The sequence below is a fragment of the Spinacia oleracea genome, chromosome 4, assembly GCF_020520425.1.
Source record: "Spinacia oleracea cultivar Varoflay chromosome 4, BTI_SOV_V1, whole genome shotgun sequence".
Classification (NCBI taxonomy): domain Eukaryota; kingdom Viridiplantae; phylum Streptophyta; class Magnoliopsida; order Caryophyllales; family Amaranthaceae; genus Spinacia; species Spinacia oleracea.
The window spans coordinates 128,612,184-128,635,739 of NC_079490.1; the positions used below are offsets into that span (position 1 = coordinate 128,612,184).

The 23,556-nt window shown below is 31.1% G+C and overlaps 1 long non-coding RNA gene across 1 annotated transcript; it reads right to left on the minus strand.

The window, feature by feature from the left end:
• Nucleotides 1-15,083: 15,083 nt before the first annotated feature.
• Nucleotides 15,084-15,967, minus strand: LOC110790311 (uncharacterized). Its single transcript, XR_008918616.1, has 2 exons — nt 15,623-15,967; nt 15,084-15,511 (listed from the first exon to the last, which is right to left on the minus strand). It is a non-coding gene; the product is annotated as an uncharacterized lncRNA (long non-coding RNA).
• Between the last annotated feature and the right edge of the window lie 7,589 nt (nt 15,968-23,556).

Genomic DNA, 23,556 nt, shown 5'->3' on the forward strand with positions numbered 1-23,556 from the left:
ATACCCTGTGGAAACACATCATACGGGTGTAATTTTAACTTAACTTTATTGTAAAATATTTATAGAGTATAACATCTTTAAATAAGAGTTTGTGTTGATCTAAAGATGAAAACTACAACGACAAATCAGAAAAGAGCTTAACTTTGACACCAAGAAATATGTTGTTTAAATGGCACTATTCCATATGTGGATTAATCAATTTATAACCCTGTGGAAACACATCATCAAAACACATCATGAACAATTGTAATAGAATACGAGATTATTAGTGAACTGTCCTTCAAATCATATGAGTTTTAATAACGGAAACACAAGTTTAAAAAAATAAGAGAATAGATTTGGTTCCTCGTATTACAAGAAATATCTAAACATTATAATGAGTTTTAATAATAGAAAATCACAAGCTTATAATGAATTGTGTTCAACTTTATTCGGGAGAAAAACAATCAACTTTGGAAAACAAATACTACTTGTACATGGGTTCAACACTACTAATATAATTATTATTCATTTATAAAATTAAGAGACATTCTTGCTTTGTTAAATTATTGGAGATACTTGTCATCGTATAGCGGCTTCTCCCCTCTCTCCCTCTTTTCTCTCTTTTTAGGGTTTACAAAAATTAGGGTTTTCTAGGGCGGAAATAGCCAATTTTCTTCGAAAATTTGGTTGTTTTCGCCCCTTCTCTTTCAATTCTGTTGTGTTTTTGCGTTAGATCTCAATAAAACTACATAGTTTCAGTGTAGTAAGTACCCCTATGGTGGGTTTGTTTGTTTCAGTTTAGTAAGTACCCTTATGGTGGGTTTGTTTCTAGTTAAGTTTTGTGTGTTTAGTTTAGTTCAGGTGGTTTCTTTGGTAAAGGTTTATGCGGGATCGAAGATGGTGTCAATCTTTCGACTACAATTAGACGAATCAGACGGAAATCATATTTGTCACGGCTACAATTAACAGATCTATAGACCCCTTCGTCAATAAAGGCTGTAAATCTCAGCGATATAAAACAGGGTATACAGAATGTTTGATATATTACGATCGTAGCTGATGAAAGGAAGTTTTTATTTGATTCGATTGTTATGTATTTGTTAGATTTTAATCTTTATGTAGATGTCGTATGACTTTTTATCAATAAATTATTGGAGATACTTATATAATTTTATTATCTGCCAATACTTATATTATATGACTCATAAGTATTGTCTCATGTATTATTTCCATGCCACCATCACAATTGAGTGGAAATAACAACCCAACAAAGACGGGAACAACCGTCGCAAATGTCTTTTACGACGGGTCCATTAACGACGACCCCCTTTTATGACGGGTTCGCGACGGAAAATCCCGTCGTTAATCAACAATTATTGACCTTATTTCCCGTCGTTAATAGTACAATTTCTCGTCGTTAATAGTAAAATTTCTTGTAGTGTATATACAGGAATAATAACAAATAACAAACTTGAACTCAATAAGTTTCCACAATGGTTACTGCATAACTTTTTTATAAGATCTTTTTTTTTTTTGGTAAGCAAGCAATATAATTTTTTTTATAAGATCTTCGTATTCATTTTACTATGTGCAATTACATTAAAGTGTTCCTACATTTGATTATTGATTAATCAATTTATACCCTGTGGAAACACATCATAATAAAAAATTTATCCGTACTTTTACTTCGCTCGATATGATGATCAAAATAAAATGGGAACATGATTCAAGTGTTTTATCTAGGTTTTAAAAACATCTGGTTAACAGGAAATTATAAATGGCTGACCTAACTAAGTAAATGTGTACGTTTTATTGTTGCACTAATTGCACACATTTATCATCCACATTCATTGAATAGGGTGTTGCACTCTTAAGAGACTCCAAGAGTCACTTCATGAACCAATACAATCCAAAAAATAAAATTATGTAAATTAAAAATTGCATGCACTCCAAGAGTCACGTCACTTGCACTCCCAAGAGACTAAATTTTCTATAAATAGGGCACAATAGTATGGTCACTCAACATTTCTGATATCTCCCTCCTCTCAAAACAAAACAAAGATCACTGTAACAATGGATGCACCAAACCATTCACGAAACCAAGAATTCCCTATTCTCGAAGTTGTTGATGATTCCAATCCCCCCAACCCAAACAAACCACAAGCTCCTCCCAACCCAAACAAACCATAAGCTCCTCCGCGTGAGTTTCCTGAGTTGAAGGAACCCACATTGAGTGAGTTGGAAGAAGAAGAGCGAGAGGAGAGGGCAGAGAAGAGGAAGAGGAAACGACAAAAGAGGCGTCGAGAGTAGCGTCGACGCGCCCGGAGGAAGATGAGAAGGCTCGAAGAGAAGTACTGGCCTTCCTACAATCTTGTACGGGGTAGGGAGGAGGGGGACATAGAGGAGGGGGAGATAGAGTCTGATTGTTCCGGCATGTATGGTCACGGACCTTACTACTAAGTTTTTATTTCCCGTTCCTTAAAAAAAAAAAAATTATTTCCTGTATTTTGCGTCCGTACGCGGACCTATGTTCTTTTTATTTCTATTAATATGTTTATCCACTTTATTTCCTTCATTTATTTAATTTTTTTTGTGGCTGTATTTATTTGTTCACTTATCACTATCATCTTCGAACCACAAAATTTGTTCGTGATTCAAGTTTCTTTGTTAAAATAATACCTTACTAAGGATTAGTACTACCTGGTTTAAATGGTTTACAATCACATTCAAGCCGTAAAATAATTTGTTGCATACTTCTGCATAAAAAAGGTAACCACTATAGTGTTCCATAAAACATGTTGGTCTACTACCACAACTAACACCTTTTCAAAATCTTTGAATTTATTCTAAAAAAACTAAAAATCTTGATACTCGAAAACTACAGAATAATAAAGTTATATTCGATAAGAAATTAGTGTACTGATTTTTTTTTGCACTATTAGCATTTTGAAAAAAACTAAATTTTAAAGGTATTTTTAATGACCAAATTTAATTATGTATGTAAAAGAATATAAATACGGAGTACAAGTATAAAGTTAAAATCAAAAGTGAATAGTTTATGGACAAAAAATTACTAAACATAAATGTGACATGCATTTATTGTAAAATCTATTAAATAGTAATATACTTATGGGGAAGTAGAACCCATGATGACATATTAAAATTACTTCTATTGCACTACATAGCATTATTTTTGTTTATTTACTTTCAGAATATTAAAAAAACTTACGGTGAAAATTATGAATATATATTAGGCTACGTGTATAAAGCTCTAATGTAATATAAGCGTCAACGCGTTCAAAGATTGGGTTCTATGCCAAAAATTACGCTAAACTTGTTATACTACAATCATGTTATCTTACTAAATTTGTTATACTAATGGGGAGTCAAAAGCATTGGCCTGCAAGAGGGTGCGCAAGAACCCATTTTGGCTCATCAAATTGGGCCCTTCAAGTCGTTGAGGTGAGTCCGAGAGAGCTAGGCTCCGTTTTCGCTAGCTTTCCCTTTTCAAATCGAAAGCACTTAGCCTTTATCACGGGTAATTGCCCTAATTACAATCAATACTAAAGAATTCACAAGTTTCTATTTATCCATATTTATATCTATATTAATTACACAATTGTTTTTTCCTGTTCCTTCAAATTTTCTTTTTTGGAACTGTCCTCCAAATCATATGAGTTTTAATAACAGAAACACAAGTTTAAAAAGAAAAGAGAATAGATTTGGTTCCTCGTATTTCATGTTATATCTAAACACCAAAAATCATATGAGTTTTAATACGAGATTATGAGGCGAACTTTCGGACAAATTCAAAAAGGTTATTTCCATAGCAACATATGATCTTGTAACAATTGTAATAAAATACGAGATTATGAGGCGAACTTTCGAACAAATTCAAAAAGGTGAATATTAGTATAGAATACGTTAGGCTCCTCGTCTTTCATGTTATATTATTGGATATAAAAATAAAGGTCAAATAACATAAAATAAAACGAGTTTGAATAACATAACACAAGCTAAATAGAAATAGATTAAAGTTTATTCGAAAAATAAAATATTTACTCTTGTTCGGTAATATTTAGTTGTTTTTCTTTAACCTTATTATATTAACAAAACTTATTGCTGTTATTTAATATCTTGTTGAAGGAACGAATTCCAAAAATGGATCACAAACGATAAGTCTTCCACACGAATATAAATAGCCTATTTAATACCCAACTACATTCAAACTAACCTCTCAGTTGCCTAACCAAAGTATTCCTATTCTTCATTGCATTAAATTATTAAACTTGTTTTTTGTACCTCCCAATCTACCATTACTGACTTCATTTTTTTTTCTCTCTTTCAAAGTCTCCTACTGCTCAATATTATTTCTCTTATCGAGTTTATTTTTGGGAAATAGTTGAAATAAAAATGCAACCAGTAGGGAAAAGAACAAGGGCCCAGAGAGCTGAAAATGAAAAGGAGTTTAGAGAAAGGAGCTAAAAATGAAAAGGAGCTGAAAATAAAAGTTTCTTTAAACCGTACTATATATATATAATTATATAAATAGGACTTTAAACCGTACAAACAAGGTACTATTACTCTACAGTTAGATAATTTTGTCAGGGAGAAACTTTAATCCAATTCATTATGTCTTTAGATTTTGTGATTTGTTGTGGTGATTCGACCTTTATTTTTAAATCCATTAGTATAACATGAGATTCTAAGAGACTAATGTATTCTATACTAATATTCACCTTTTCGAATTTGTCCGAAAGTCCGCCTCACAATCCCGTGTTCTATTACAATCGTTTCAAGATCATATGTTGGTATTTTTATTACTATCCCTTTATAGTAGAAAAATCATTCCAATATTATTATGGTAATAAACTTTACTTTAGGGGAGAAAAAATTCCTTTATATTTGAAAATAATTTAAGGTTTATTTCTAATATATAAGAATAACAAGAGTGTCTATTTACTCTATAAATGGTACGGAGTATGTAACTGTATATAATTTAACATGCTGGGTTAATTCTATAATATTCACCCTTCAATATAATATTCACCTTTTCGGGTGTTAATTCTATTGAGTGACATAGATGCCTGCGTCGTTATATATATACTTAATAACTTCTACTACCGATCTTAAATTCTTATGACTTTTAAAGCAAGAATGTCTATTAATTTTATACATTAATAATAATTATATAAGTAGCTAGGTTTCCACGTACAAGTAGTATTTGTTTTCCAAAGTTGATTGTTTTTTTTCCGAACACATTTCATTATAAGCTTGTGATTTTCTATTATTAAAACTCATATGATTTTTTGTGTTTAGATATTTCTTGTAATATCATTTTATATAACATGAAATACGAGCAACCAAATATATTCTCTTCTTTTTTTAAAATTGTGTTTCTGTTATTAAAACTCATATGATTTGAAGGACAGTTCGCCTAATAATCTTGTATTCTATTACAATTGTTCATGATGTGTTTCCACAGGGTATAAATTGATTAATCAATAAAAAAATGTAATTAAATGTGAACACTTGAATGTAATTACACATAATAAAATAAATTAGAAGATCTTACAAAAAAGCAAAATAGGGGTGGGGGGAGTATAGTAAGATTTTAAGCGCGCGTTCGTGTGGCCAAAGCCATTGCTGTATGTGCCTAGCAGGATTCGAACCTCAGACCAAAGGGGAAAGTAAAGCTCTATGTTTATGCAGTAACCAATGTGACGTGAGGCCAAAGCCATTGATGTATTTGCACAAATATTGTATATATCCGCTGTTTAGGCATTTTTTATATAGTTTTATTAGACTATACAAAATTTTAGTAATCACAAATACCACCAAAAATAATACTATCATGGAAACTTATTGAGTTCAAGTTTGTTATTTGTTATTATTCCTGTATATTCACTACAAGAAATTCTACTATTAGCGACGGGAAATTGTAGTATTAACGACGGGAAATAAGGTCAATAATTGTTGATTAACGAAGGGATTTTCCGTTGCGAACCCGTCATAAAAGGGGGTCGTCGTTAATGGAAAATCCCGTCGTTAACCCGTTGTAAAAGACATTTGCGACGGTTGTTCCCGTCTTTGTTGAGTTGTTATTTCCACTCAATAATGATGGTGGCATGGAAATAATATAAGTGATGGCTCATAATTTTGAGCCAATACTTATGAGCCCCATATAATAAGTTTTGGCAGTTACTCTAAGCATCCAGTAAGTTATTTGCATCCGCAAGAAACCTTAATCCATTTCATTTTTATTTACCCGTCCAGAGATGTTATTTGTTCTTATCTTATTTACGCGACTTATAATATTTAAACAATCCCAATAGGAACGTTAGTTATCATAATTGTTTTATGGAAGTTATTTTTTAGTTAATTTTCTAATCATTATAGTTATATGTTGTTATGGCAGTTATTTTCAAGGCAGTTATTTTCAAGGCAAATATGTTGCCTATAAATAGAGTAGTCGTCCTTATACTTCCTAACATACAAAAACATACTAAAAACCTATGGAGGCCCCTAACAACCCACGCTCAACACCCCAAGACAAGGCTACTCAGTTCATTCAGAGGGCGAATGACGAAATCAAGCAGGCAAAGACATATTACATCAATGCATATCCGACAGAATGACAGAACTACGTTGGGAAGGCAATGACAATGATTCAGTTATCTTTAAGGATTTTCTCGAAAAGTATGATCAAGTGGAACAAGGAATTATGGAAGTGAATGATGAAATGGCAACCGACCTTAGAATTTGCGAGGAACAGAGGAAAAGGTTGAAGTCAATCCAAAGGAATTGGTTCACATCGCTGCATGATGCATTGCACATTGCAAACCGCCCTCAACTTTGTAGGGTTACGAAGAAACTGATTGACCAGTATGATGAAGTGGAACATCGGGTGATGGAACTGAAACTAGAGATTCAACGTATCAAGGGCCCTATATTTGGTCCATAATTTGGTTCTTACGATGGATTTGACATTGTCATGATCGAATGTGGTTGTTTTGATTATGTGCCTTATTTAGTTTTTTTATTTTATTCAAACTATGTACTTGTGTGTGTATTGATTATCGTATTTGTAAATAGGTAGTCAAAAAAAAATCTGCTTTAAGGGTAAATGTATTTTTATTTGGTTGGAATTAATATGTATGGTATATTATATGATTTGGTGCACCACTTGAAAAGTTAACCATGGCAATCGGCATATGGTTCTAGTTTAACAATAGTGTTAAACGTCTACAATTGTTAGGGAATATAACATGTTTGTGCACATCGGATAATTCTATAATATTCACCCTTTAATATAATATTCACCTTTTCGGGTGTTAATTCTATTACCGATCTTAAATTATAACTTAATTATATAATTATTATTCATTTATAAAATTAATAGACATTCTTACTTTGTTAAATTATTGGAGATAAAACTTATATTATAATATGTTACTTGTTTCACAGAGAAACTTAAATCCATACTAGTATTGGAATTATGTAATAACTTGAAGAATTTCACATGAATTGGAAAAATTACTTTTAACAATCCAACCTTTAAGCGATTTTCCAAAATTAATCCAACCTATTGATTATTATCTATTAATCTAACCTTTATACCCCTTTAACAAATCACATTAGTTTGAATAAATTAAAGAATATTAAGCTAAATAAAATGAAATGGATTACAGTTTCTTGCAGATTTAAATAACTTGTTGGTTTTGACGAAATAACTGCTGGCTATAACGAATAACTGACTTTCGGTTTTCGTTAAATACTCCAGATAAACCTTAAATTATATAACCTTTATAATTTTATTATCTGCCAATACTTATATTATATGACTCACAAGTATTGGCTCATAAATTATGAGCCAATACTTATATTATTTTCATGCCACCATCACTATTGAGTGGAAATAACAACCCAACAAAGACGGGAACAACCTTCGCAAGGTTAATGTAAACCAAAAATAAGTAGAAATACTTTATGTTTATTAATATTTTTCTCCTTTAAGGTTACAATAAAATCATTCTAAACAGCAAAGGAAAATATAATAATTAAAATATATTATAAACAAAATTCAGAAATAAAAATCACGCCATTGATAATGTGATATAAATAATAATTTCTTCTAAAATAGCAAAGGAAAATGATTATTAATTAAAATAATAAAAATTAATGAGAAAAAATAAAGTCGTCATAAAAAAAGTGAAAACACATAAAATAAAAGCATGTTACCTTTGAAAATGTAGGTTGATATAGTTATTTGTGTGAAAATATAACAAAAACTGGCATAGTCAAATTTATTTATAAGGGGGGCATTGGAAAAAATAAATTAGAAGATCTTACAAAAAAGCAAAATAGGGGTGGGGGGGAGTATAGTAAGATTTTAAGCGCACTTAGCAAGATTTGAACCTCGGACCAAAGCGGAAAGCCATTGCTATTATAAAGGAAAGGAATAATAACAAATAACAAACATGAACTCAATAAGTTTCCATGATAGTATTATTTTTGGTGGTATTTTTTATTACTAAAATTTTAGTTGGTTTTAATGAATTTTGTGTGGTCTAATAAAACTATTAAAAATGCCCCAAAAGCGGATATATATAATATCGGTGCACATGGAACAATGGCTTTGGCCTCACGTCACAATGGTTACTGCATAAATATAGAGCTTTGCTTTCCACTTTGGTCCAAGGTTCGAATCTTGCTAAGCGCGCTTAAAATCTTACTACACTTCCCCCACCCCATTTTGCTTTTTCGTAAAATCTTGGTTTGTTAAATTATTGGAGATAAAACTTATATTATAATATGTTACTTGAATCCATACTAGTATTGGAATCTATTACTATATACTAAAAGAGACACCAGGAATGACACATGTCACTTCCTGGTGCAATTTTTTCACGGAGAAACTTGAATCCATACTAGTATTTGAATCTATTACTATATACTAAAAGAGACACCAGGAATGACACATGTCACTTTCTGGTGCAATTTTTTTCCCGCCAAAAGCCTATTTCCTAAAATATATCTAATTTATTTATTTATTTAGTTTTTAACAGTTTTTATAAATGATTTATGTATGGAAACAAAATATTGGCTTACTAAATAAGACAATAATAAATACCACATAATAACTTGCTTAACATTATATTGAAATATTTCTGTCAAATCGGTATCAATAATAGAAAATACATTTAGTCAATATTTTGATCAGATTAGCATATTATGCATATAAAATATGTAATACGTAATGTTTCACATCATATGATTAAATATGAATATGTTCAAGATTTATAAATTATGCATTATGTTTATGAGAAAAAATATTTTATAAAAAATATGGTCAAACAATAATTTTAAAATATCCGTGCATGCACGGGACATAATTTAGTTATGTAATAACTTGAAGATTTTTACATGAAATGTCGAAACAAAACAAATCACATTAGTTTTAATAAAATAAACAATAAGCTAAATAAAATGAAATGGATTACAGTTTCTTGCAGATTTAAATATCTTGCTGGTTTATAAGATATAATTGCTGGATTTAAAGAATAACCGATTTGTTTGGATTTTCGTTAAATACTGCAGATAAACCTTATATTATATAACCTTTATAATTTTATTATCTTCCGATACTTATATTATATGACTCATAAGTATTGGCTCAGAAATTATGAGCCAATATTTATATTATTTCCATGCCACCATCACTATTGAGTGGAAATAACAACCCAACAAAGACGGGAACAACCTTCGCAAATGTCTTTTACGACGGGTTAACGACGCCGGAATTTTCCATTAACGACGACCCCCTTGGTACGCGACGGAAAATCCCGTCGTTAATCAACAATTATTGACCTTTTTCCCTTTGCTAATAGTACAATTTCCCGTCGTTAATAGTACAATTTCTTGTAGTGTTATATATACAGGAATAATAACAAATAATAAACTTGAACTCGATAAGTTTCCATGATATTATTATTTTTGGTGGTATTTGTGATTACAAAAATTTTCTATAGTCTAATAAAAATATTAAAAATGCCCAAACAATGATATATACAATATTTGTGCACAAATAATATAACATGCTATAGTTAGAATTAGAATTAGAATTAGTAAAGTGTATTTTACAAGTAGTTGAATAGTGTTTTCCTACAACAAGTTGTATTTTATTTTACCCACTTTTAAAGATTTCTCAACAAGTATAAAGTCAAACCAGAAGCACTAATACAGATGAAGGTGAAAACAAGAAGAGCAGAATCAGCACCAACGAAAATGCAGTAAACACTTTGCCCTTTTAGACAGGTGTTTAGCATGGCCGAATCACTATGTGCTTACATTCTAAGCCAATACAACTACTTCTAATAAAAAAATATTTTCTATGAGTGTCTATAAATAGAAGCATTGCCATAAAAGAGTACACAAATCTATAGGAAGCATCAAAATAATGAAAATAACCACTTTCAAAGAAATCCAAATATCTTTAAACCCGTTTTATTTCATACGTAAGCCTATAGCCTATATTGCAATACGAAACCCCCCACCCAAAAATACAATAACTTAATAAAGTTAGTCACAAGGTCGGTTCTAAATGTGACAATTAGTCACAAGTGTTTGCTCAAAATAAAACGAGCAAGCAGTATGACATGTGCGGGGTGACAACCTCCCAATAGCAAAACCTCTTGTATGGTTCGCAGACTATGCGAACTACATTGTGGGGGTATTCTTCCGGCCGATCTTACATATTAACAAAAGAAGAAGTTCCTGCATGATGTTCGGTGGGTTTATCCACATTTGTTCCGTGAGACTGCTGAAGGGTTTCCATGATAGTATTATTTTTGGTGGTATTTGTGCTTACTAAAATTGTAGTTAGTTTTAATGAATTTTGTATAGTCTAATAAAAATATTAAAAATGCCCAAACAAGGATATATACAATATTTGTGCACATAAGTTTTATTTGTACTTTTAGTTCCCTCGATATGATGAACAAAATAAAATAGGAACTTGATTTAAGTTTTATCTGTGTGTGTATATCAAGTGTGTATAAATAACTTAATAAATTCCGTAAAACGTTTTTCAACTACATATTCCTCTTATAGTTCCCTAAAACAAACTCTAGTTAGTCTGATAATCGGATGTACAAACAAAAGTTATATAACTAATTATGTACATACAATCACACTGATAAAATCACACTGATACAATCACACTCATAAAATGATAACTAATTATATGTACAATACAATCACACCACGTAAGAATCAAATGATGAAATAGGATGTTATGAGCGTAAATAACATTAATGAAAAACATGTGGAGAGTCATACAATTATATATATTTTTTAAATAATAAATAAGATTTCAAGAGTAAAACAATAAAAGAAAAAGAAAAAAGAATAGAAATTTAAGTAGTGGACACGTGGCAAGAAAAACATTGTGTGGTAAAATATTATTATAGATATGATTTGGAGGACAGTTCCCCTAATAATCTCGTATTCTATTACAATTGTTCATGATGTGTTTTAATGATGTGTTTCCACAGGGTATGAATTGATTAATCAATTAAAAAATGTAATCAAATGTGAACACTGGAATGTAATTCCACATAATAAAATAAATTAGATCTTACAAAAAAAGCAAAACGGGGGTGGGGGGGAGTATAGTAAGATTTTAGGCGCGCTTAGCATGATTCGAACCTCGGACCAAAGGGGAAAGCAAAGCTCTATGTTTATGCAGTAACCATTGTGACGTGAGGCCATAGCCAGTACTCTACGTGCACAGATATTGTATATATCCGGTTTGGGAATTTTTAATAGTATTTTTTTAGATAGATTTGAAACCATGGTCGTACCAACCCTCGAACTCATAACCTTTGGGTTATAATTTGTATATATTACCACTAGGCCATGAGGAGGGTTGATAATTTTTAATAGTTTTATTACACGTTCATGATGTGTTTCCACAGGGTATGAATTGATTAATCAATTAAAAAATGTAATCCCAAAGGTGAACACTGGAATGTAATTCATTATAAGCTTAACTTTAGGGGATAAACTATTCCTTTATAGTTGAAATTAATTTAAGTTTTATCTCTAATATATAAGAATAACAAGAGTGCCTATTTACTCTATAAATGGTATATAACCATATATAATTTAACAAGTAGGGTTTGAACCTAAATGACAATGGTTATTACTTTCATACAGTAAGTTATTTCTATCCCCAATAAATTGTAATCCATTTCATTTTCATTTAGCTTAATTTTCTATTATTCAAACTAATGTGATTTGTTTTGTTTCGACATTTCATGTGAAATTCATCAAGTTCTTACATTATTCCAATACTAGTATGATTTCGTGTGGAGAAACAAGTAAGACATTTCATGTGAAGCATGATTTCGTGGAGAAACAAGTAACATATTATAGTATAAGTTTTATCTCCAATAATTTAACAAAGCAAGAATCTCTATTAACTCTATAAATGAATAATAATTACATAAGTAGTGTTTAAAACATGTACAAGTTAGTATCTAGCTTAATAATTTAACAAAGCAAGAATCACATTCGTTTTGAAACCAATAATTTAAGTTATTTTTATCCGCGAGAAACTGTAATCAAGAATAAGTAGTGTTGAAACCATGTAATCCATTTCATTTTTATTTATCTTAACTACTAAAACTAATGTGATTTGTTTTGAAACCATGTATAAGTAGTGTTGAAACCATGTACAAGTAAAAGTTGATTGTTTTTCTCCCGAATAAAGTTGAACACATTTCATTGTAAGCTTGTGATTCTATGATTAAAACTCATATAATTTTTGGTGTTTAGATATTTCTTGTAAAACAACATCATGTGTTGGTATTGTTATTACTATCCCCAAATCTATTCTATTATTCTTTTAAACTTGTGTTTCTGTTATTTTATCTCATGCACTAATATTCACTTTTCGAATTTGAAGGAAAGTTTTCCTAACTGTATATAATTAATTAAATAAGTCTTTAAACCTTAGAAACAAGTTACTATTACACTGCAGTAAGATAAGGTTTTCACGAAGAAACTTTAATCCAATTCATTGTGTCTTTAGATTTTGTGATTTGTTGTGGTGATTCGACCTTTATTTTTAAATCCATTAATATAACATGAAATTCTAGGAGACTAATGTATTCTATACTAATACTCACCTTTTCGAATTTGTCCGAAAGTCCGCCTCACAATCCCGTGTTCTATTACAATCGTTTCAAGATCATATGTTGGTATTTTTATTACTATCCCTTTATAGTCAAAGGTTCAATGATAGAGATTGACTTGGAAAACTAGGAATCTAACGCGTTGTATAGTTGTATAGTTCAATTGGTGCTGGTTATTCAGAACATGGAGTTAAACGTTTATAAACTATGTCAACAGTTTAATTTATTTGGTGGCTGGCCTTAAGAATAAAAAGCTGTGAAATTAATATATCCAATTTTATCTTTATGACGGGACTTTATGTTTTATAGTTAGAGTACTAGCCTTATTTCTAGGTTATATATATAGGCAAGCACATTGCATAACATACACAAATAAAAACACTTATTTTTATTTTTAACCTCTTCACCAACATAGAGTTGGCTCAAGTGGTAAGCAGCTTGAAGCCGCTTAAGAGAGGTCTCGAGTTCGAGCCTCGCCGTATGCAGAAACTCTTGTTGGGAGACTCATCCACCATAAGCAAGCCGTGCGACACGGGTAGGATCCGGATGTAGTCGGAGCTAAGCTCCGGTGAACCGGGTGTGCTATGCGTAAAATAATAAATAAAAACCTCTTCAAAATCTTCAAAAACTTTGTAAACGACACAACACTCATGACGTTATTTCACTTCTTATACCACTGGTGAAGACAACGACATTTATAGTTGGTCAAATATCTTTAACCCCGTTTTATTTCTATCCCTATCAAAATCCAAAACCTCTCACCCAAGGAACCATAAATCGAAATTAATTCACACTGTTCGTTATAAATGTGATGGTTAGTAAAAGGTTGGTTCTACCCAACTTTTATTTCATGTCATTAATATCTGGAGTTATACTATATGTTTGTGAATCAATGAAGTTGGTAAGATTAAGGCTTGTAATAATGCCTTGGGTGATTCTGAAGTTCAGATAATTGTTATGATATTCTTGGATTTCAGAATCCACCAAAGTATTATTGTGATATCTTAAAGCATAAGATTGGTTTTACGAAGAAAAAGGGTTATAATGAAAGGTGAGCATATATAATATTAGTCACAAGGTCGGTTCTAAATGTGATGATTGGTCACACAGTTATAAAGAAATAAAAACAACAATAATACCAGATTTTTATGAGGATAACTTTTAAATAATAATAACAATACCGGATTTTTATTAGCTTTGTTTTGTAATTATTCATTAAGATTTTAGAGTTTCTGTACCATAATACCTAAAGGTGTTTTATAATGGCTAATATAGGTGTTTTATTTGCATCCTTATGCATGTTGTTAAGACAAGGAACTTTCTTTTCAATCAACCACATTCCCCTTCTGGTTATCTCACCAAATTGGCTTAACTTAATTTAATCCAAATTGGCTTAACTTAATTTAATCCGATGTAGTACAATATTTATTATACACCGTCATAAAGTTAGAATTTGTATAATTAAGATAAGGTTGGTTCTAACGAACCTCCACTTCATGTCATAGTTCTTTCTCAAACCAGAAAAAGTAGCCTGGCTTGTGAAGCTTCTTCATTCTCAAATTTCGGAGAATGCGGAGTTGAAAGGACCATGAAAAGTCAGTTCAATAGTCAAAAGATGAACAAAATAATAATTTAAGATTGAAGTTTCTGAAGGAATAACAACGCTTACTGGCGCTCTTTTTACGTGATTACAAATAGTTTAAAATTTACGGTAGGTTTTATATTCAGTTAAGGTTCATTTATAGAGTAAATTGTCATGTTTTCTTAAATAATTGAGATACAGCTATACTCCTTATATTTGAGTTACTATACAAATAAACTTATTTTGAAAATTTTTTACATAATATTTTCTTATTACAATATAAAATTTAAATAGCTAATATTATGTGTCACATACAACTGTAATAGTTAACATTTCATTTAATTAATAGCATTCAATCACTGGATTTAATACAACGAAACTAAGTTCAATTTGTAAACCGATCCAAAGGATACATATAAAGGAAAATAGATATAATTACTAATAAAATTCAAGTTACGAATTACAATACTTACGCATACTTATAACCCCTCTCATAACTCTTGAAGACTGCATAAACGGTATCACCATCCCTTATTTGTGTATCACTTAGAGTGACTTTTGGGTTAAGTTCCTCCTTCCCATGAATAAGTGTAAGGTTCTCTGGATTTCCTCCCATATACTCAGTCCAAACCTTCCGGATGTAATTAACTTTTTCAGTTGAACATATACGTGCTCGTACCGTAGTGGGCGCTGTCCTAAAGTTCTTGATCAGGAAATTCAAGTGGATTCCTACAGGTAAGGGGCGGTCCTGGACATGTAAAAACATAAAACATCAGTGGACAACAATTAAATAAAAAAGTTAAATATCTCACCTCATATTTACAAGGGGTGATCCTCAAATGAACATTAAAACCCTGACCTCATGAACAACGAGAACTATGGAATCTTGTTCCAGATGAATCCCAGTTGGAGTATCCCTCTCTCCTATTGCTTTCTCATTGTAGAAAAAATTAGTTTTTCGAAAATAAGCCCCTTAACCTTTGCCTACTGTTGCATAACATCCTTCAAAGGGTCATCCGAAGTGACGGTGTAATTTACTCCTGCATCGTTGATGAGAGGAGTTCGAATATAAAAAGTGGTTTCTTTTTTCGGGGACATTAGAGAAAAAACTACTGAGGAAGAGACACGTTATGAAAAATGGTTATTTGAGGAATTCGGCAATAGAGAAACGTTGTGAATAAAACGTTGTGAACAATGTTACTTGTACTAACCTTCTTATAGTAACTACGAGTAAGTTATTGCTCTCAACCGTGCAAGGTATTTGTCCATTGGAATAAATACTTCATCCCGTAAAACGAATTAAAATGACAGTAAGTTATAGTGAACAAATAATTTTTTGGTAAATTACATATTTGACAATAATAAAGTGAATATTATCCTTTGTATTTATGAGTTTATTTATAGTGAACAACCCCATGTTTGCTGATTTAAGAAAATGGGTAAGTATAGGGTTTAATGCACAACCAACCACCCCATATAACTTTTGAACTAAACAACATAAACCATTTAGTTTAAAAGAGTAAAATAACATTTATTTATTCATTTATTCATTTATTTTCTATAAAACATGATGCGAGACATTTTCCTTGTATATATCACTACAAGAACTTGTATCTTTAACGACAACCTAATTACGACGGGTCAAAAATCTCGTCGCAAAAGGCTTTTGCGACGGGGCTAACAACCACACAATGACGGGAATAACCGTCGCAAAATGTCTTTTACGACGGTTTAACGATGGGATTTTCTATTAATGACGGCCCCCTTTTATGACGGGTTCACGACAGGAAATCCCGTCTTTAATCAACGATTATTGCCCTTTCGCGACGGGATTTCCCGTCGTTAATAGTACAATTGCTTGTAGTGGTATTCTCGCCGTACTTTGCATTGGGGAATTTGGGTGTTTATGACGTTTATATTATTACCATGTCGGATGGTTTGATTCTCCTTTTGGGGCAGTTTATATTTTATTCTCCCTTTTCTATTCTCCCTTTTATGGCACTTTATATTGTATTCCGATTAAGTATTACCACGTTTAATGTAGTATTTAACTTTATATTTTACATCTCTCTCATGATTTTATTATTATTATCAGTGAAGGGTACGTTGATGTATGTCCTCTATAATGCACGATTTGAGTATTATGAGTATCATGAAAATTGCGACAAACTATATTTGTTCTTCCTCGGTACAAGTTTGAGTTTGTCTATTAGATACAAGTTTAAAGAATTGTCATATGATTCGTCTTACATAATAAAAAAGATACATAATAATAGTACATAATAATAGTAACATAAATTAAACATGTTATTGGAAGCATAATTAAGCGACTGCAAGTAAGAAAACCACAGTTGGCTAGGATTTATAATCTATTAAATGATGACTTTATCATTACGATTTAAAATATCATGAAAAGTCTTGTTTAGAAACTTTTTCATCAATTATTAATGGTTTTAGATATGATTTATGTGATAACGAAAATAATGGTTGCAGTAACACGTTTTGGATATGATTTATGTGATAACATATGAACTTGTAACAATTGTGATAAAATACCAATGTATGAGGCGAATTTTCTATTTAATTCGATCAATTGAATATTCCCTTCGTTTCGAAATAATGTAACAATTGTGATAAAATGCAAATTTAAAATTTTTAGACATTTATATCTCTGATTTTGCATTCGTAAATAATAGTCAAATTGAAATATGTGAATAGTGAACATGTTAGAATAGCTTTAGGAGTCCCTCATACCTGGCTATTCTTTTCAACCCTAATTTTAATATGCGCATCACCATATTATTTATAATAAAATTTAATTAATTTATGTGGTGATTTACTTTTGGGGAATAACTTTCTAGTAGGGACATAAATACTTGAAAGTTAAATATATAGTAGTATGGAAGTAATTTCACTTGCATAATTAAACAATATTCATTAAACAAATTAACTCCGGAGTACAAATATTTGATAGGAAATACACTTTGATGCTAACAAACCTAACTTCATAGTTCATACTTTATCCCGCACAAGAAATCATCGGCGGATAACTGCTGTTAGAATAGCTTTAGTGCGAACACCGTTAACTTCCAGAGTGTTCACGGGATCTAAGTGCTCACCGTTATGGTAGATCTCCACGTTATCGATACCGACGCCTTGTCCTACAGCCCATAGTTTATAAATGTTGAATGAAGGCTCATAAGCATGGATGCAATAACGATCTATTGCTCGTGCGGTATGTGTACTACACACTGTGATAATACGATATTCTGTTGTTTCTAGTCGCTGCAGAAGTTGACGTGTAGTATTATAAAAAAAAAAAAAAATTATAGTATATTAAAATAATACAGTTGTAAGTCTTACCTCATTGAAAGCCATTACTGTTTGACCATTTTGGAGACCAAACACTTGAGAAGTTGAGTCTGGATTCAACCATCTACCTTCACAAAATAGAGCAAGGTCCACGTGCTTCATTGACATGCATAGTGAATATCTTGTGTAAATATTATCGAAACTTATTTGTTTGTATACCATCATTTCTACACCTTCATTTTCTAGCCAATTGGCTTTTACTAAAATCTTAAGGTTCTCAAGAGTTGGTAAAGTACTACGCCTACTACCAACACAATCTGGAACTATGCTCTTTCCCCTTGAAGTGGACATCGCAAAATGACTAAGAAAGGATGTAATGGTATGAATATTTTTTTAATATGTATGGAATGGGATGAGTAATTTTTCGTAGCTACTACAAACATATATATAGCTAAAATTTTACTGTGATGCTCCCTATGAAAGTGGGAGAGGGAGTAATAAAAAAATTAGAGGAAAGACATGTTTAAATACGAAGTATAAAGTAGCGGGAACATATGACAGTGATGTAGTTGCAGATTTATTTGAAAAACACACGGCTGCAGATGTTAAGCATTGCCAACAAGAAGGTATATATAATAAGAGTCTAATGCTTTCGATTACACTATGACGTAAAGTAAAGGAGTATATGCAAATAATGCAATAATTATCCCTACACTTCTCTATTTCCTTAGATCAAGTACGAATTACATTGTATAGAATAATACCCTCCCAGAAGACATGATATTTTGCGATTGGTGAAGACAATTATGACGGGATTACGACGCGTAATGCTATCAAAATTATTCGTTTACGACGGGAAATAATGTCGTTAACAATATTTTCTCTTTTAGTGTACAATTGTCGATGACTTTATCCAATTCAGTTCGCAAAATCCAATAATTAACAGGGAGAAAATGAGTTTATCTATAAGTTAAGTTGAGTTTTAGATTTATTTTGGTAATGTGATATTTCCCACGCAAATAAGCAATCAGTTAAGTACATACTGATTATGGTAACTCTTTGATATTGTGATATTCTTTTGGTATAGGCGTACGTTGGGGGAAAACAAAGGAGTGAAGGTACTATTCTGAAGAGTTTGTGATATACATTTGAGTCTCTTAAAAAAATGGTTGGAGGAAATAATAACTTGCTGTATAGAGAACACAATAATTACTGTTTGTTCTCAAGGGTTGGTTATATTATTACATCACTATAACATTTTATAAAATGTTTCGGTTTCTAAGGAGGATAAACGGTAATAATATAACCTGGTGGGTTGTTGGGGACATGTATTTATGGATAGGTGTGCCTTCTAACTATGTTTCTATTTTTTTTGACATAGGATATGGTTCTAAATTGATGAGAGTGTCACTTCGGTCATTTAATACAACAACTAATTATAAAAATAAATTTTAAGATTGTCATTATTAAGAGGTGTACTATAATAGGTTGAACACAATCACCCATAACTCATAACCTATGACAAATTAAGGAGGATGGGGTTTAATTATTGTACTTTTATGTAAATAACAAACATGCATTATAGAGTCAATAGATACAAATCAATGGTCTTAAGTATGCAACAACTACTTTAACTAGTTAGTTTGGGAAGTTAAGTTGAGTGTGAGATTTATTTTAGAATAGCTAAGCTACACACGGTACGAATCTTGGTCAGTGTAGGTTACTGCAATAAGGTATTTCAATAGAGAGTGTTTTATAATTTCGACTAAAAACGTATATATTCTGTTTAAGCTGTATAAGTCAAACGAATAAGAATATTTTTCGAAAAGAATATGTTTCGAAAAGTAAGGAAAAGCGTAATAATAACTATGATGGAATTGTTACAAGGTGTTCATAGATTGCTTAAGATAATTAATATCAGATAAAAAGGTTTAACGCATTCATGGATTGTTTCTCTAATTTTTGTTGTTAAATTGTTACAAATCTTACATAATTATAGATTGGTCACATATTGATTATTAAAATAAAATACATAAAATAATTGTTATCATTTAAATACGAAATCGTTAATCATTTTAATACGAAGTATAAAGTAACGGGAACATATAACAGTGATGTAGTTGCAGATTTATTTGAAAAACACATGGCTTCAGATTTTAAGCATTGCCAACAAGCTTGAAGCAATACTCCGTATATAATAAGAGTCTAACGCTTTCGATTACACTATGACGTAAAGTAACGGAATATATGCAATAATTATCCCTACACTTCTCTATTTCCTTAGATCAAGTACGAATTACATTGTATAGAATAATACCCTCCCAAAAGACATGATATTTGCGATGGGAAAAGACAATTATGACGGGTTTACGATGCGTAATCCTATCACAATTATTCGTTTACGACGGGAAATAATGTCGTTAACAGTATTTTCTCTTTCAGTGTACAATTGTCGATGACTTTATCCAATTCAATGTTCGCAAAATCCACTAATTAACAGGGAGAAAATGACATTTAATAAAATAAACTACGTATTCTGTAAGTTAAGTTGAGTGTTAGATTTATTTAGGTAATGTGATATTTCCAACGCAAATAAGTAATCAGTTGAGTACATTATTCTTATTATGCTTTGTTGTTCCTAAGTTTTGGTTGATGACACACACATATTGCAAACTTCCTGATTATGGTTGCTAAATGACTTTGAACAGGTAAATGCCCAAGTTTCTATTAGGATAGGAACTTGAATCAGATGGTGAAGTTCCTGATGTACACTTGGAACAGTCACTGGAGTTCCAGAGCTGGAAGTTGTATTTGTTCCAGTTTGAAGTCACAAGAGGAGCAACACAGTTACATATCAAGAGTTCCGAATATTCACAAGAACTATTACAGACTCATGGCAACGAGTTCCTATTTAAACATAAGAGGAACTCATTATTGTTCCTGAGCTGGAACAAGTGAAGCTTCAGAGTTGAATGCCTCACCAAAGGAAAGACATATATGTCTAGGTAGTTTATCTTGCTTAGATTATATGTAATATATTAATATGTTAAGTAGTATATAAGGAACTAGAGGAACTTGGATTACTCGTGTGTTTTTGTCAAAATATCAAGCAACACAGTTTTAAGGAAAATACTTTAAATAAAATATCTTTTCATGTTTAATAAAAATAAGATTTTCATCACATTCTGTTACTTAAATAAAAACAGTTTTTATCTTCCTAAAACTTCTCCTAAATATTTTGACAAAATAAATAAACTTTTTTTTAGAAAACAACAGTGATTGACATAGTCTTAAACACGTCCAGCAGTTGAGGAAGTTGTGTGGGAAGTGGTCTCCCCTTGTTCCTCAAGTCTAGGGACGTGAAAATCAAAGTGTCAGTTGTTGGCAGTTGAGTTTTTGAAGGGAACAAACCCTAAGGACAAAACTCTATATAAGGCCAAGAAGTTTTCTGGAAAAGATACACAAACTTTCTAAGAGTTCTTGCTTTCCTAAAAACACATTGTCAAAGATTTTTCTAAAAAACAGTTTGTGTCCTAGTTAATCCTAAGTTCCTAAGTGCCATATATACACCAAAGCATCATTAATATCTAGAGTTATCCAAACACGAATTGTATTTTGTATTAGTAAGGATAGAGTTATCTTGTTGAGACTTAGAGTTTAAGTCTGAGAGAGAGGAGTGAAAGAGCTGTAATCAGAGTAGATTACTGTGAGGAACACAAGTTTGAGAGGAACTTGTGTTGGAGAGATTATTGTAATCGAGGCATTACTTTAATAAAAGGAATTCTCTTCTTGATTAGTGTCAAGAAGTTTTCACAATTATTGTTATTGTCTTCTCTATTCTCAGTTCCTTGATTGTTTCTTAAGTTCCGCAAGAAACTTTACCAAAGTTCCAATTACAATTCACCCCCCCCCCCTCTTGTGCGTGTTCCTACTGGAATAACATGCTTACTAAAAATCTGGTATATGTGTAACGGAATATAAGCTTATTCAAAACGTTGGCGGAAAAAAAGGGAGTGAAGGTACTATTCTGAAGAGTTTATTGTATGACATTTGAATCTCTTATACAATTTTGTTGTATGAAAGAATAACTTGCTGGATAAAATAGTAACCATTTACATTATGTTTTCCCCTGTTGGCTGTATTATTACCTATAACATTTTATAAAATGTTTCGGTTTCTAAGGAGGATAAACGGTAATAATATAACCTGGTGGGTTGTTGGGGACATGTATTTATGGATAGGCGTGCCTTCTAACTATGTTTCCATTTATTTTTATTTTTTGTTTGTTGACATAGGATATGGTTCTAAATTGATGAAAGTGTCACTTCGATCATTTCATACAACAACTAGTTACAAAAATAAATTTAAAGCATGTCATTATTAAGAGGTGTACTAAAATAGGTTCATCACAATACCCATAACTCATAACCTATGACAAACATTTACTTAAGGAGGATGGGGTTTAATTATTGTACTTTTATGTAAATAACAAACATGGATTATAGAGTCAATAGATACAAATCAATGGTCTTAATAATACAACAACTACTTTATGATTTCAACAAATATTTGTAATTTGCTAACTAGTTAGTTTGGGAAGTTAAGTTGAGTGTGAGATTTATTTTAGTATAGCTAAGCTACACACGGAACGAATCTTGGTAAGTTTAGGTTCCTCCAATAAGTTATTTCGCTAGAGACTATTTTATAATTACAACAAAAATAAATATTTTCTGATAAAGCTGTATAGGACAAACGAATAAGAATATATTTTGAAAAGTAAAGGGAAACATAAGGAAAAACATAATAATAATTATGATGAAATTGTAAAGTAACGGAGTATATGCAATAATTATCCCTACACTTCTCTATTTCCTTAGATCAACTATGAATTAAATTGTATAGAATAATACCCTCCCAAAAGACATGATATTTGCGAAGGGAGAAGACAATTATGACGGGTTTACGACTGGTAATCCTATCAATTATTCGTTTACGACGGGAAATAATGTCGTTAACAATATTTTCTCTTTTAGTGTACAATTGTCGATAACTTTTTCCAATTCAATGTTCGCAAAATCCAATAATTAACAGGGAGAAAATGACATTTAATAAAATATATTCTGTAAGTTAAGTTGAGTGTTAGATTATTTTGGTAATGTGATATTTCCCACGCAAATAAGAAATCAGTTGAGTACATACTGATTATGGTAACTCTTTGATATTGTGATATTCTTTTGGTATAGGCGTACGTATAGCTAAGCTACACATGGTAAGAATCTTTGTAACTCTTGGTTATAAAAGTATAGTGATATTCCATAGAACTCAATACTTATATTGTAAAACTAATAAGTAAATGTTCTGTTAAAGCTGTGTAAATAAGAAGAATAAGAATCTCTTCTGAAAAGTTTTAATATGCTGAATTGAAAGAAATTTGACTACATTTAGTTTTATAAATAACTACAATAGAGTTCATGGATTGTT